The sequence below is a fragment of the Pogona vitticeps genome, chromosome 8 (genome assembly GCF_051106095.1).
Source record: "Pogona vitticeps strain Pit_001003342236 chromosome 8, PviZW2.1, whole genome shotgun sequence".
NCBI lineage: Eukaryota > Metazoa > Chordata > Lepidosauria > Squamata > Agamidae > Pogona > Pogona vitticeps.
The window spans coordinates 19,205,575-19,220,420 of NC_135790.1; the positions used below are offsets into that span (position 1 = coordinate 19,205,575).

General features: G+C 40.4%; 2 long non-coding RNA genes across 2 annotated transcripts in view; one reads left to right on the forward strand and one right to left on the reverse strand.

Annotated features, from left to right (window-relative positions):
* The window catches only part of LOC144584210 (uncharacterized), a 342,959-nt gene that overhangs the window by 39,208 nt on the left and 288,905 nt on the right, over positions 1–14,846 (forward strand). The window lies entirely within an intron of this gene.
* LOC140701829 (uncharacterized) lies at positions 5,029–13,660 on the reverse strand. The gene is made up of 2 exons (XR_012080810.2): positions 7,247–13,660; positions 5,029–6,612 (listed from the first exon to the last, which is right to left on the reverse strand). It is a non-coding gene; the product is annotated as an uncharacterized LOC140701829 (long non-coding RNA).

Below are 14,846 nucleotides of genomic sequence, written 5' to 3' on the forward strand. Positions count from 1 at the left end.
TTGGGGTAGGAAGGGGAGAAAACTGTTCTACCTATGATACTGTTTCTTCCATAAAAGGCTTTTATTAATATATATTAATATATATAATGTGGCAGGATTCTTTCAGAAATCCTATTTCACCTTCCTTTCTGTATTTTTCCCCCCAAAGAGTATTAATCTTTGTCGTACAAAACAGCCATCCTTAAGATTCAGAACTTGCCAAGGGTTGGATAAGCTGTAATAAAATCTCTTGTTGTAACAGTACCCTGCTGACATGGACACTGATCCGAAAAGAGTCGAGAAAAAAAAGGAGAGAGATTCCATTCAAGTCAATGTTGCGGATATTCTTCCAGCGCGCCGGATTGCAGAAAGCTAGGAATGTCCATTGTAAGGACTCATGGCAAATAAACGATCTTATTTACCTGGCAGAGAGAAGGCGAGAACAATGGGGGGGACTCCAACTGTGCAGTTGAAGCTTGAATTTGATTCCTGGGGCCCGCCAGTTTGGGCTTCTTCCGAATACTTTCTAACAGGTGCAGGGAATAATCCGCTCCCTTTCTTAATGCTTTAATGGTCCAAACTACCAATACGGAGATCTCAGGGCTTTGCTTTCTCTTACGTTTGAATCTTTAAAGCCCCAGGTTTGTCTGTTTGTTTTTTTCATTCTTGGATGTGTGATTTAGTCATTTTGATCAGTTCTTCAAAAATGAACACAAACAAAATCCTCATCCATCGGCGCTGACCAAATTCAGGAGGAAGAGCTGCAGAGAGGAATTCGTTGATTTCAAACAAAGGAGGGGGAGCAGAGAGAGAGAGAGAGAGAGATGGCAGTCCTGAGTGTTTGAACATGTAGGGACACTTTTTTTTACTCACTTCTTTCCGTTTATTCTGTTTATGAACAAATGTGTGAATCTTGTAAAATCCATATAAAAATCCAAACTGAAACAAGATTAACCATTTTTCCTGGCCCTTGAAGGTGGTTCTGGTCATCCCCACCCCTTACAACAGAAGGAGAAGGATCAATATTGCTCTTCTCCATTCCATTGCTCTTCTTTCTTCTTTATGAGCAAACAAAACATTACTAGACCTTAAAGAGGGTTATTGCACAGCCCCTCTCTCTCTCTCACTGTGTGTCCAACTCAGTGTGCGACTACATTGACAACTACTGTGGGAAATTCTCCAAGTTTGGGATGGTCTGAATTGCACTATTTCCCATTATCTACATGATGTGAAGAGGGACGTGGTGGCGCAGCGGGTTAAACCGCAGAAGCCTCTGTGCTGCAAGGTCAGAAGACCAGCCGTCGTAAGATCAAATCCACATGTCAGAGTGAGCCCCCGTCACTTGTCCCACCTCCTGCCAACCTAGCAGTTCAAAAGCATGTAAAAATGCAAATAGACAAATAGGTGCCACCATGGTGGGTAGGTTATGGCATTCCGCATCTAGTTGCCCTGGCCACGTGAACACGGAAACGGTCTACGGGCAAACGTTGGCTCCATGGCTTGGAAATGGGGATAAGCACCGCCCCCTAGAGTCAGACATGACTGGACAAATTGTCAAGGGGGACCTTTACCTTTACCTTTACATGATGTGAAAGTCCATGTGAATCAGTCCAGAATCCATCACCCTACGACTTCATATTTTTTTTCTGTGTAGCTGGGGCTTCTACTTTTTTGGACTCAGATACCTTTGTATCAGTTCAGGCAGTGTGATTGCTTGAATTGATGTGAAAGGTCTTGTAGCCTTTACATTTAAAGTGACTCTGGTTGGTGACAGCAGCAGTGAAAGAAACAGGGCAACAGGGAAACTGGCTGCTACTTGAATCCTCTCCTCCCTACCAATGGTGCCTGGGTCTGCTTTCATCTTCCCTTCCTATTATAATTCAGTTTCCTCCCCTTCTCTTTTAAAATCTTGCTTATCTAGATCTTAAGGCAGCTAGACAAAGGAAAGAGAAAAAAAGACAAGGAATCAGCACAGCAAAAGAGAAGGGTGTTTGAAGTAGCTCTGCTCTGTGTCTTGACAAATCTGGATAGCCAGAGCAGAGCAACTTGAAAACTTTCTCTTTGCCAGTTCTTCTCTCCTTCACACACCTCTTTTAGTCACTTAGGTGTCCTAATTCTAGAATAACAAGTGAAAGAAAAGAAAAGTGTGTAATAAGTAGATCCAGGCACCAAGTGTAGGGAGGATCAGATACAGAAAGGTAACAAGCTATAAACAAGGCTGGCTTCCTCCCGTCTCTTTGGTAAGTCCTCTGTCGTTGGCTGGAGGGACGTGGTGGCGCTGTGGGCTAAACCGCAGAAGCCTGTGCTGCAGGGTCAGAAGACCAAGCAGTCGTAAGATCACATCCACGCGACGGAGTGAGTGCCCGTTGCTTGTCCCAGCTCCCGCCAACCTAGCGGTTCGAAAGCATGCAAATGCGAGTAGATAAATAGGGACCATCTCGGTGGGAAGGTAAACAGTGTTCCGTGTCTAAATCACACTGGTCATGTGACCACGGAAAGATTGTCTTCGGACAAACGCTGGCTCTATGGCTTGAAGAGCGGGATGTGCGCCGCCCCCTAGAGTCGGACATGACTGGACAAAAATTGTCAAGGGGAACCTTTACCTTTACCTTTTACTGTCGTTGGCTAAATTCACATGGGGAAACACAACTTATACTGAGTCAAAGCACTTGGGCTTTTTGATTACCAGGATCTACCACCTTCCTCTGGTTTTCTTGCTCCCTTTGCCTTTACCCCGGTCTTCAGAGTATCTTGGGAAAGGGATTGACTCCCTCCTCTATAGTGGTGTACTTTAAACTGTACTCCTTTTGTAATACAAATCATTTTGGAGCAGCCTTCTCTTGAATTAGCAATTCAGGCCCATTTGACTTGCAAAAAAAAGGGGGGGGCTTAATTTTTGTGGAGGTGAAAACTTCCAGCATTGGTACTTTGATAGGGAACTAAGACAACTGCCAGTATTTCTGCATTCTGCATTCTTGTGTACTCAGAATTTCTCATTAGTTCTATTTTTTGCAAACAATATATTTTCCATTGAAATGCAGTTTCCCAGAAAAAAAAATCCCTTAATTCAATCTGACTCCTGTTAGTCTAATTCACCTTCATTTGTATAATGAGCTTAGTTTAATTTATTTTAGCAACAATGAAACTGACACAAACTTTGAAAGGTTGTATGGCTCTAATGAAGAAAGGCATTTTGCAGCAGGCTGGCTTTCCCTTCCAATCCACAATGCAGTTCCTTCCAGCTGCCCAACTTTTGACCTCTTGGGCTGTTGAAAATGAATTTGGCTTGTGAATGAAACAAACAGTATGTGCAGCCAGTGTGAAGGGAACTTCATTTTTTTTCTGAGTTTCACCATTCCAATTTCCCAGGATGTTCACATCTGATTTTTCCATGTCCTCATGTCTTCCTGCTTCCCATGCTGGGCATGAGACAGATTTTGGAAGCTGGTAGCCACTATACTGCTGCTAAGCCAGCCTTTCTTGGCAGATCCAACCTCATTAGCTGCCATGGTGGCAAAAGCTATTTAAAGAAAGCTCATCACTGAGTTCCTTTTACATTTGTGTAAAAGGAACTTTAATTCCTAGCCCTTTCTTATTTTTATTCATGTTTGTTTTAAGTGGGGTAACCTCTTATAATTTTTCATGAAAACTTTATTTTTAAAAAGAGCACTTTTCCCAAGAGGATGGAGTAGGGTGGTTGAATAGGGAGAAACATATCAAACTGCTGATTGTGCAAGATAGTGCTTAAAGTTCCTTGGCCCCCTGTCTTTTTAAGGAGAAATCTGGTGTGCCCTTTCCTCCCAATTGAACCTTGTCATATCACAAATGGTGGCCAAGATTCAGATCATGCTTTGAAGACATTGAATGCAATCCCTAATAGAAGAATCTCTGTCTCCTAAATATTCTTGTATGTATCATTGATGTGAACATAGAGAACTGGACATAGGCTACAGGGTACTGGGTCACGTTCTCCATTCCACACTTTAAGAAGGATGCCAACAAACTGGAGAAAGTTCAAAGGAGGGCAACAACGATGATGAACCAAGCCCCCTGCGAAAAGACTGGGCATGTTTTAGCCTTGAGAAAAGAAGACTGGGGGAGAGATATGATAGCACTTTTTGAATACTTGAAAGGGAGTCATACGGAGGAGGGGCAGGATCTGTTCTCAGTTATCCAAGAGTGCAGGACACGTAATAATGGGCTCAAGCTATGGGAGAAGCCAGATTTCAGCTGAATATCAGGAAAGATGTCTTAACTGTAGCAGTATGATAATAGAACCAAATACCATAGTAGGTGGTGAGTGCTCCAAGGCTGGAGGCATTGAAGAGAAAATTGGACAACCATCTGTCAGATCTGCTTTGATCTGGATTCATGCCTTGAACAGGAGATCAGATCTGAAGGCCTTATAGTCCCCCTTTCACAAAATTATTCCATGATTCTATGTATGGATCCTGTATATTGAGCTTTAAATTTTTCTGCGACTCAAACTGTGCAGTTGGCACTGATTTTTGCACAACGGTATCAGAAGTGTGTGTTGCATTCTGGGAGTAAAGCAAATCTAACAGCAGGGTGGACGAAAAGATAAGAGTGTTTTGCACGATGCATAGCAATGACTCTGTGAATTCATGGACCGCTACATTTCGTGGCTTAAAAAGACAATGAGCTGAATTCATAGAAGCTGCTTCACTGACCAATGGTTATGATATCGTACTGAATACTGGCATCTGGAGAACAGTTAGCAGGTGTGAGCAATTAGTTGCATCCCAGAGAATAAAAAAAAAACTACCTTCTATATATAGCATCTTTAGGGAGTTGTGGTCCATAAAAATAACTTCTCCTCTCTGCTCCATGAACAGCTTGTGCTACTTCCTAACCATTGTGAAAAACAGGAAGCTGTCACAGATGGACACTTGTCCTGAATCTATTCCCCACCTTATCAAAGAAACAACACTTCACCCAGTGCCCTAAACCATGCATTCTTTCGTTTCCGGGGAAAGCACTTAAATCTTAATATCACACCATTTTTCAGGTGGCTCAACACCCATCCATCCCATCTCTGAATGCCACGAGTGTGTGAGTAGCTACAGAGAATGCCTAAATTCAAATGGTCAAGATTAGGCGCTGTGCCTTGCAGATATACATGTTTGCTTTGTGTATATTGGCAGTGAAATTGAAGTAATGGCTTTCAGTAATTGCCAGTGCTTTTTAAAATCAAGGGGTGCCATTGACAGAGAACAGGAAAGGCTGTTGTTCCAACCTCCAGTGTTTTCAGCTGCATGCAATTATTCTTTAGGAACAGCTGTTTCTCCGACTATTACATGAAATAAGAGAGGGGAAATAACCACAACAAATGCTCTTGAAATATACTCTTTTTGTTTTTTTTCTATTTTCAATTTTATTTTGAATTCATCTAAAAATAGACCCCAGAATCTTGCTGTGAGTTTTCCCACCACCCTAGACTCAAGCCTGCTGGAATCAGTTTGAAGATGGTGGTTCCTAACCGTGGAACATAGCATTATCTGTAACCAGAGGTGTAATAGAGAAGAATGGGGGGAAAGGTATTTATTAGGCATGGAATTTTTTGGAATTTGAGGGCTACAGACCCCAGAAATCTACAAGAATTCCCCCAGGCAGACCTCTTGGGGCTTTAATCAAGAAATGAAAGTCCTGACAGGTATTTTCACGTTCTTAAGCTAGACTCCAGGGGCCATTTTCATCCTGTGGAGAAGACAGAGGAAATGGGTGGTTGAAGCTAAACTGCACGGGAGCTAAATGGGATTATGGCTCCCCCATACCCCTGGCTGGGGGAATTTCTGCAAATGTCTGGGGGACTGTTGTCCACAAATCCCAAAAATTCAATGCTTAGTAATTAGTAACGTGCAACTGGAAGACTCATAACTTGCTTTGATCCCTTTTGTAGTTGTATCATGGACAGTGGGCTGACAATTGTAGAATAGATATTGTAGACTGGGACAATTGGAGGATATATCTGCCCATTCAAGGAAGTTAGGTCTACCACAGAGCACTACTAATTATGGGTTAAGTCCAGTTGTTAGTCCCAGTTACAGTCGGTTTATTGAATGAATGCCATTTATAATATTGATGACCAAAATCCCATTGGGATTTTGTCTGTGCATAATGCCAATGGCATTACTTTTGGAGGTGAATTGGTTCAAGTTGGAAATCACCATGGGTGTTATCTGTTGCATACTGAGTCATATGTACCTATATACAAGAGATAATGTCTACAGCGATTTGCCCACTTTAGGCAACACTTGCTTTGTGATATATTTGGAGTCATAACTAATAGGATTTGGACCATTGATCTAATGGGTTAGTAACAGCGGGGTCTAACACAGATCATAGATGGCAAAATAGATAACAGAATATGTAATTATATCAACATTTGTGAAAGTCTAATTGGTTTAATCTCTAGTTGATAGCAACATATAAAGAAAATCCACTAGGTGGTTCTCTAAAGTGATATTTCATCATGACATTTTAGTTTTATAAGCTTACCTTGGCGGTCAATCAGATTCTTGGTGCACAGATGGCCTCAGGTTGGGGAGCATAGGTTGGGATGGCATGTGTGACTTTCCGTCTTTGGGGAGACTTAATTTCAGCACTGGATTTCTGCACAAGATAAAAAAAGATTACAATAAGCTATGGAGTGAAGTTTTCAGAATGTGGCACTTCTATAATACTATGAAGCCTGTTAAACTTTGCCCAGTTTAAGGCTTGAGAATATATTCTTCAGTTCCTGGAATATTATGTCCAGTTCTGAGTACTGAGGTTTAAGAAGGATATCAGCAAAAGTGAAAGATAGCAAGAGGATGCTGACAATGTTGGCGATGAGTGGGTGAGCTGTATCTCATCCGGAAAAATTCAAACAGCTAGGCATGTAGAGGCATGTGCTTAAGCAATAACTCTTAGCATTAAAATGTATCTCAGAACTAACTCAATCCTGAACCCTTTCTCCATTGGCACAATTTCATTTCCCCATGCTCCTCTCCTAATGGCATCTGGCCAGCCATCGAGAGCATAACCTTCTGCTGTAGCCACTTCACAGATAAAAATGGAGAAGGCAGGCCAGAGAAGATAAACCTTCAAGTGTTTTTGGATATATATATATTTTTTTGATTCCCCAGAGGGCTCCAATCTGTCAGTATTGGTAAGAAAGATGGCAGATGTCTTTGACAAGGGCTTCTGTGTGAGAGAAAATAAAGAGCTTTAGAAACTAGGCATCGAGATGGGCTTAAAGTTATACCTCATTCCTGGCCACAGGATACTTTTCTCCCTTTCTTATCTTCCAGGACAGATCCATGGATGGCTCCAGCCCCTTCTCCCCCCTGGATAAGGTTGTTCTGACCGAACAATCTTTGCTGTCCTTCCTCTAAAGTGATTTAGAAAGAAGGAATAACTGAGAATGCCTATTGTGAGTGTGGGAGGTGAGATGGAGCACCAAGCAACTGAAATTTATTTTGCAACTTATTTTGTTCTCCTTGACATGAGGCAGTAAAAATATGCAGCTGAGATGATGATTCAGACACACGGACTCTCCCATATATGTACAGCGCCTCCCTCTGACTTCATTCCACCACCCACCACCCCACCCCCAATTGTTCAAAAGAAGACCATCCTTGCTATTTCTATTTCTGTGGGGTGGGGGTCATGTGGCAAAAATTAAGGGCCATTGATAGATTGCTGGCAGATCACAGCAGCCCTAATGCTGACATTGTCACTATGGAAAAAGATATAAGCATTTTGGAGCTTGGGAATGAGCAAAAAACCAAAACTTACTTTTTATCACTTAAGGGCATCCATTGATGGGTAATACAGATGTAAGGATGGAATGAATGATTTTTTTGTGTGCAAATTGAATACATTGTAAAAAATAAACTTGGAAATTCTACACATTTGTGAACTGGGGGACTGGACGATAAGAGCTAATCACTTGCTTCATGGTTTTTCCAAAACTAGAGATGTTTCTGCCTCTTTTGGACCAAGCAACCCATCTTTCTATGCTTGACATGTGCATAGGTGCCTTGGCACCCAAAGGGAAAATACCTGTTTTGAGCAGAGGAACATTGTGAAAATTTCAGAAACCTGAACAGAAGAAAGAGCATTTGTGATCTCATTGTGATGCTAGAGTCAAGAAATATTTCAGAGATTAATAAGGTCTTCATCAATCTTGTTGAAGATGAGTCATTTAGCAAGATTTCGTTGTATCTCTGTCCTAGAGGAAGATAAAACTTTATACAGTGCATTCAAAGAAACAGCAATTCACCTGGACCCTGAATGTCTACAGCATGATGGCCCCAATCCACTTCCCCATTTATCAGCATGGCATTGAAATGGTTTAGGACGGACTTCATATGCATCCATATCCAGGGATATGCGTCCTAGATGTATTCACAACATACTTGGGAGATTAATGAGTTGGTTTGTGTGCATATTACAGCTGTGTACAGGAAACAGCATGTATGCCTCCTGATGTGATAAACAGATGGTTAAGGATCTGGGCAATGAAGGAGAAGTGGCAGGAGGGGAAAAAGAGAAATGGCCAGAATCCATTTCTTCTCATTTCCTTTCTCTAAGCAGACAGAAACAGATAACGTAAAGCAACATTCACCCAAAACGTACAGACAAGTTTGGTTTTTTTAGGCATACTTTATACTCAAATGTTATGCCCCATGGGCTTTTAAAGCAACGAGAAGAATCATAAACACACCTATAAAGTCATGATAAAAATTAACAGTCTCAATTAAAACGATAAAATAGCAGACCCAAATCCATTGTGCAGAAGACGTTGGCCACCAGTCACCCCAAGATACCTTCAAAGCATGAAGGACTTGGCAAATTATTCAAACTCCATGCACCTAGGAAGCAGAAAGTAATCCATCTAATCAAATCCTGTTTATCAAGACATCTGAACCTGCCAGATTACTGCTCCCATATTTGTATGTTTTGTTTTGTTTTTATTCTGTTGTTTTTTGCACTGAATTCATAAAGGAATATGTGACTTTTGGAAAGTAATTTTTCAATAAAAAAGAAAAGAAAAGAATTCCTCATCCATCTGCACTGGCTAAATTCAGAAGGTATCTTCTGAATCTTCAAATCCTTCCAAACCAAGAGAGGTTCAAAGTGGAATATTCCTGTACTTTCTTTTTTTATATCCCTTTTTAATTTATTAAAACTATGCTCCTAAATGATTCTAAAAGCCAGTGTATATCCCCCCTCAATTAAAATACAACACAGCTTAAAAACAGGTGAAATGTTTTCCCAGGAAGGACGCACCACCGACTCAAACACCCCATGACTAACATGTGATTGTAATGCAGCTTCAAAACCCCCAATCCAGCTACTGATTCATTTGTGTAGTGTAAACACTGCCCTAAAACAGCTTCTTAGGCCACCTGCAACACCCTTTGCTTTCTTGTTTAAGCTTTCATAGATCTCAGATGTGTCTTACGAGCATACAATTATAGGATGTTGTCTTCCATCAAACCTAGAATTTTCAGCTTTAACTGGCAGATGCTGCTTGGAGTTTTAGTCCGACTTCTCTCCGAGCCCTACCTGGAGATTCATGCTATTCCATGAGGAGTGCCCATCGATCTTCCACCCAGGCCCAGCCTTGAATAGCTTCTGAAATAAGGCACAACCATTATGTTTAGGGTGCCTTGATGACTGTTTTTCAGTATTAAATCCTATTCATCCATAAGATCCAGAACGTTAAACCAAGTTATCTATTACATGCTGTCATTTATATTTTTTATTTTTTATTTTTTTTTACTTTATTTATTTATTTATTTATTTATTTATTTATTTATTTATTTATTTATTTATTTATTTATTTATTTTCGGGGAGAAAAGCCATAAGAAAGTAGAAATTCCACAATGTACAACCTTTTGTACAATATACAACCTTTTCTTCAGATTTCAAATGTCATAAGCCAATACACTTACTATGTAGCTGACCATTCCTTAACCCCCGGACCACATTCTGGAGAATATAGGTCTCCTGCTACCTGCAATAAATACCTAGTGTGGTGTATTAAACTGAGTGACAGACTAGGACTCAGGACACCTGGATTCAAATTCCCACTTGGCCATGGGAACTCAATAGGTGGTGGTGGTTGGAACTGTTAAGACCAATTCTTAAATATCTTACTTACCTTTAAAGCCCTAATAGGGTCACTATACGTCAGTTCCGACAGGCTGGAACATAACACGCTGCTGGCAACCATCTCATTGTTGTGTATGGGTCTCTGATCTGAACCGGAAGCCAATTCAGGGGATTGGAGTCCATCCCGATTTAATTTGCACCAATTTGTGTCCCATGTGGTGCCCCAGATCCAGCTCAATTTATAGGCCTTCCGTTGACTTGCACTGGAAAATGTGAATGCCTTTGACATTTCTTGGGTTTGCACTAATCATCGTCCTCTGGTATGGAAGGAGATGAAAGCCGAGGCTGTGATGGACCCTAAACCTGTCCAGTCTCAGACAATTAGCTTCAGCCATTGTACTAGGCAATTTTGAAGTGGCTTTGTTGGAGAAAGGGAGAGAGGGAAGGAGGGAGGGCACAGGGAGGGAGAGAGAAAAAGACCAAAAAACTTAATGTGATTTGCACACTGGACACAACTCAGCTTGCAGTTTTCTTCTCCTTATCCTACAAAAGAATCTGCCCACAGAAGGAGCCTCCGTGAAGAATGTGAGAGCTATGAGCACATCTGGGCATCTCAATGACAACAGCAGCACCCTGTTGGCTGAACCTTCCACTTCACAAGTACCATTGGATTGTTTCTGAAACAATGACGAAGTTGTATTCTCAAAGGCTTTCATGGCCGGGATCTGATGGTTGTTGTGGGTTTTTCGGGCTCTTTGGCTGTGTTCTGAAGGTTGTTCTTCCTAGCATTTCGCCAGTCTCTGTGGCCGGCATCTTCAGAGGACAGGAGTCAGAACTCTGTACTCTGGAAGAAGTTGTTCAGATTTAATGATATCTCTCAATCCAGTGCCACGCCCTAGATGAATACTGTACATTTGGGATTCTCAAGACCTATCTTGTGCATATTTGGCTATAGAGGCTAACATCAAAATGCCCTACATTGTTGTAATCTCCTTTCTTCCAAAATAATCCTATGTGCAATGGCAAGTGATTTTTATTTGTTAAAAATGTGCATGTACAGCTTTGATTACACTGTTATTTATAGAAACTGTTGGCAGAGATAGTCTTTTCTCATGGACACCTATAAATTAGAAGTTACCATTTACATATTATTATTATCTAGTTCACTTGAGCACAAAATGCTTTGCAATAATTTTTCCTGCCAGATTTCCAGGTAAAACTCCACCATTTAATGCTGCATTTCCTTTCCCAGCAGGGTCTCTGGCTGAAGACAGTAGATGTAGATCTTGGCAAAGTTACTTTTGTGGGTGACAATTCATAATATCATAGAATAATGGAGTTGGAAGGGGCTTACAAGGCCATCGAATCCAACCCCCTGCTCATTGCAGGAATAGAAATCATAGCAGATCAGACTGATGGATGCCCAGTTTTCTCTCCAGTGCTGATGCGCTCACCACCTCCTATTGTACTTCTATAAAAGTTAGGGATTTTCTCCTGATATTCAGCCTAGGTTTGGCTTCTTGTAGTGTATCTTGAACCCATTATTATGTGTCCTGCAGTCTGAAATGGCTGAGAACAGATCATGCCCCTCCTGTGGATGACTGCCATTCAAGTATTTGAAAAGTGCTATCTTATCTCTCCTTAGTTTTCTTTTCTCAAGCTCAACATGCCCAGTTCTTTCCATTTTTCCACAAAGGGCTTGGTTTCCAGCCCCCTGATCATCTTTGTTGATCCAGCCTCATCAACTAGGCTGGATGACTGGTTAAGCCACGAGTTTAGACAAAAAACAGGGGGGAAGAATGGCCAAATATTCTGAATTGGTTTCTGATTCCACAGTTCAGAGAAATTATCTTGTTAAAAGTACAACTCTCAGAATTCTTCAGCTAGGGATAGCCATTGTGTCTGGTACTGGACCTCTAAGAGCCAAAGTCTGTTTCACTGGTAAGCAGGTTATTAGAAGCTGAAATCCATTCTTCTGTTAATAGGTAGAGGCTGAAATAGTGTTTTGGAGACATGACACCCACAGACCTTCATGCCTGAGCAATCATGCATGCAGTGACCCATGACTAAACAGAGCAAGTGGCTATGGAAGCAATGGAAAATGAAAAATCTCCTGCTGTGACAATCAGATATTTGTAGCACTTGAGGAATTGCCTCTTCTACTGATGTTGCTGACAGCATTATCTAGTTTGACTCGTGGGTCTTTTTTAGGTGGAGAACAGCAACATAGATTATAATACCTCTTATTGGCAGACAATGTGCTGTCTCTGCATTGGTCACAATGTAATATGTAATAAAGCATATCTGGCTTTGTATGTTTCATAGCAGAATGATCTGTATTTTTACTTCTAGCTCTAACAACTGAAGATGAGCAATCTGTGCTAGAGAATATCTACTTAACTCTTGGTTTCTATTTGATTAACCATAGTTCTCTTGTGGACCTCACAGTAGGGTTTGACTTTCCTGTTCCTGTAGGACAAGATCGTGCTTGGCTTGAAAGCTGTCCCTCTCTTCCTTATGGCCCTGTAGCTTTGATACGGCATGCCTTTCAGGCTATCAAGTGGCCTTCTTCAGTAGGGTAGAGTACTGAAGTGTAAAGCCACTTGACAGACGTTTCTGAGTCAGATATGGAGCGAGTGGGAGGTATGAAAATACTTTATTTAAAAAAAGAAACCCTGGAGGAATGGAGATCGGATCAGATCCAATGCTATAAATTCAAGAATGAGAATAACTATAGGTGAGAATGATCATTCTCTCCCCCTCCTTCAAAACAGATGATATATCCTCAAGCTTATTTTCACAAGGGATGATGCCAGGAATTGAAAATCTGCACTCAACAAAGAGGAGCATTTGTGGTCTCTGGTAAGGTCACAAACATTATTGTGAGTCCTTTGTTCCATCTTTGGTATCAATGGTGCCTGTTTCTATTACTGAAAAGGGCCGGGCACAACTAGAGAAAGAATATTGTCAAGAGTATATATGTAACATTGGATGTGACAAGCTTTAAACTATGTTGTGTCTGTGTTATCAGCATATTATCAGGGAATATGAGTTCAACTGTCAGATGTCCCTTCAGCTTGCATATGAATCCTATTCTAGTTGGCATTTCTTAATCTGAAAGAAAAGGCAAATTGTACCAGTAGGGAAGAGTGAGGTATCTTGAAACCCCAAATCTGTCTGTTTTGAATCCTGAATTTATTTTCCAACAGAGGCATTTACCCTAATTAAAAAATGTGTGCCCCAAAATGGCTGGTGGCTGTCATTCTCATTTATGTCAATTCCATCATGTTATGATATGAATCACCACTAAAAAGGGGGGGGGTTACAAATCATTTCTTGTCCAAGGCTTGCTCATTCTTTTTGGCACACAAAATTGCTGGTGGAAGAAATTGTGAGGTAAGACCACTCTAGCCGCCTAGAGTGGTCTTAACCGACCAGATAGGCGGGATATAAATTAAATAAATAAATAAATAAATAAATAAATAAATAAATAAATAAATAAACAAACAAACAAACAAACAAACAAACAAACAAATAAATAAATAAATAAATAAATACTGTAAATAAATAAATGTGTTTTTTTGTTCGTAAAACTTTGACTATTGAATATTATACTGTAAGCTGTATGGGCGAAGGAGCTTTTCAGAAACACTAAGAACTATGCATGCCAATACGGTTTTCTTACAATTATCATTTTGCAGAATTAAACTTTTGATATTTTCCTTTCATTTGCACCCATTCCATTTGATCATCTTTTATTTCATGTTTTTAAGCCTACACGTTTGGTTTTTCTTTGAAATTTGTCTCTTACAATATATACTAAATCATATCAGTGGTTTAGGTATCTGGCTATGGAAACAGAGGTTGTGAGTTTGATTCTTCTTAGAAAGGACTGGACTCTTCCAGCTCTGCAGTTCTAAAGTATATTATTATTATTATTATTATTATTATTATTATTATTATTATTATTATTATTATTATTATTATTATTATTATTATTATTATAGGGACGTGGTGGTGCTGTGGGTTAAACCGCAGAAGCCTGTGCTGCAGGGTCAGAAGACCAAGCAGTCGTAAGATCAAATCCACGCGATGGAGTGAGCTCCCGTCGCTTGTCCCAGCTCCCGCCAACCTAGCGGTTCGAAAGCATGCAAATGCGAGTAGATAAATAGGGACCACCTCGGTGGGAAGGTAACAGCGTTCCGTGTCTAAGTCGCACTGGCCATGTGACCATGGAAGATTGTCTTCGGACAAAACGCTGGCTCTATGGCTTGGAAACGGGGATGAGCACCGCCCCCTAGAGTCGAACACAACTGGACAAAAATCGTCAAGGGGAACCTTTACCTATTATTATTATTATTATTATTATTATTATTATTATTATTATTATTATTATTATTATTATTATTATTATTATTATTATTATTATTATTATTATTATTATTATTATTATATTTGACGACAACAACAACAACAACAACGACAACGACTACTACTACTACCACTACTACTACTACTACAAATATCAATTTGTTCCATGCTGGCCAATGGTTAACTGAAAGTTCAGATTTGCTGCTTTCCCCACCTTCCCCTCTCTTTTTTTTCTGTTCGCAAGTCAAAATGTTCGTAAGTCGAGGCACCACTGCTATCACATGTGTGTGCAAAATCTGTTTATACAGCAAATGCTTCTATTGCTTTCTGTATACTGTTTTCTCAGATATATGCATTTATCTGTGTAGTC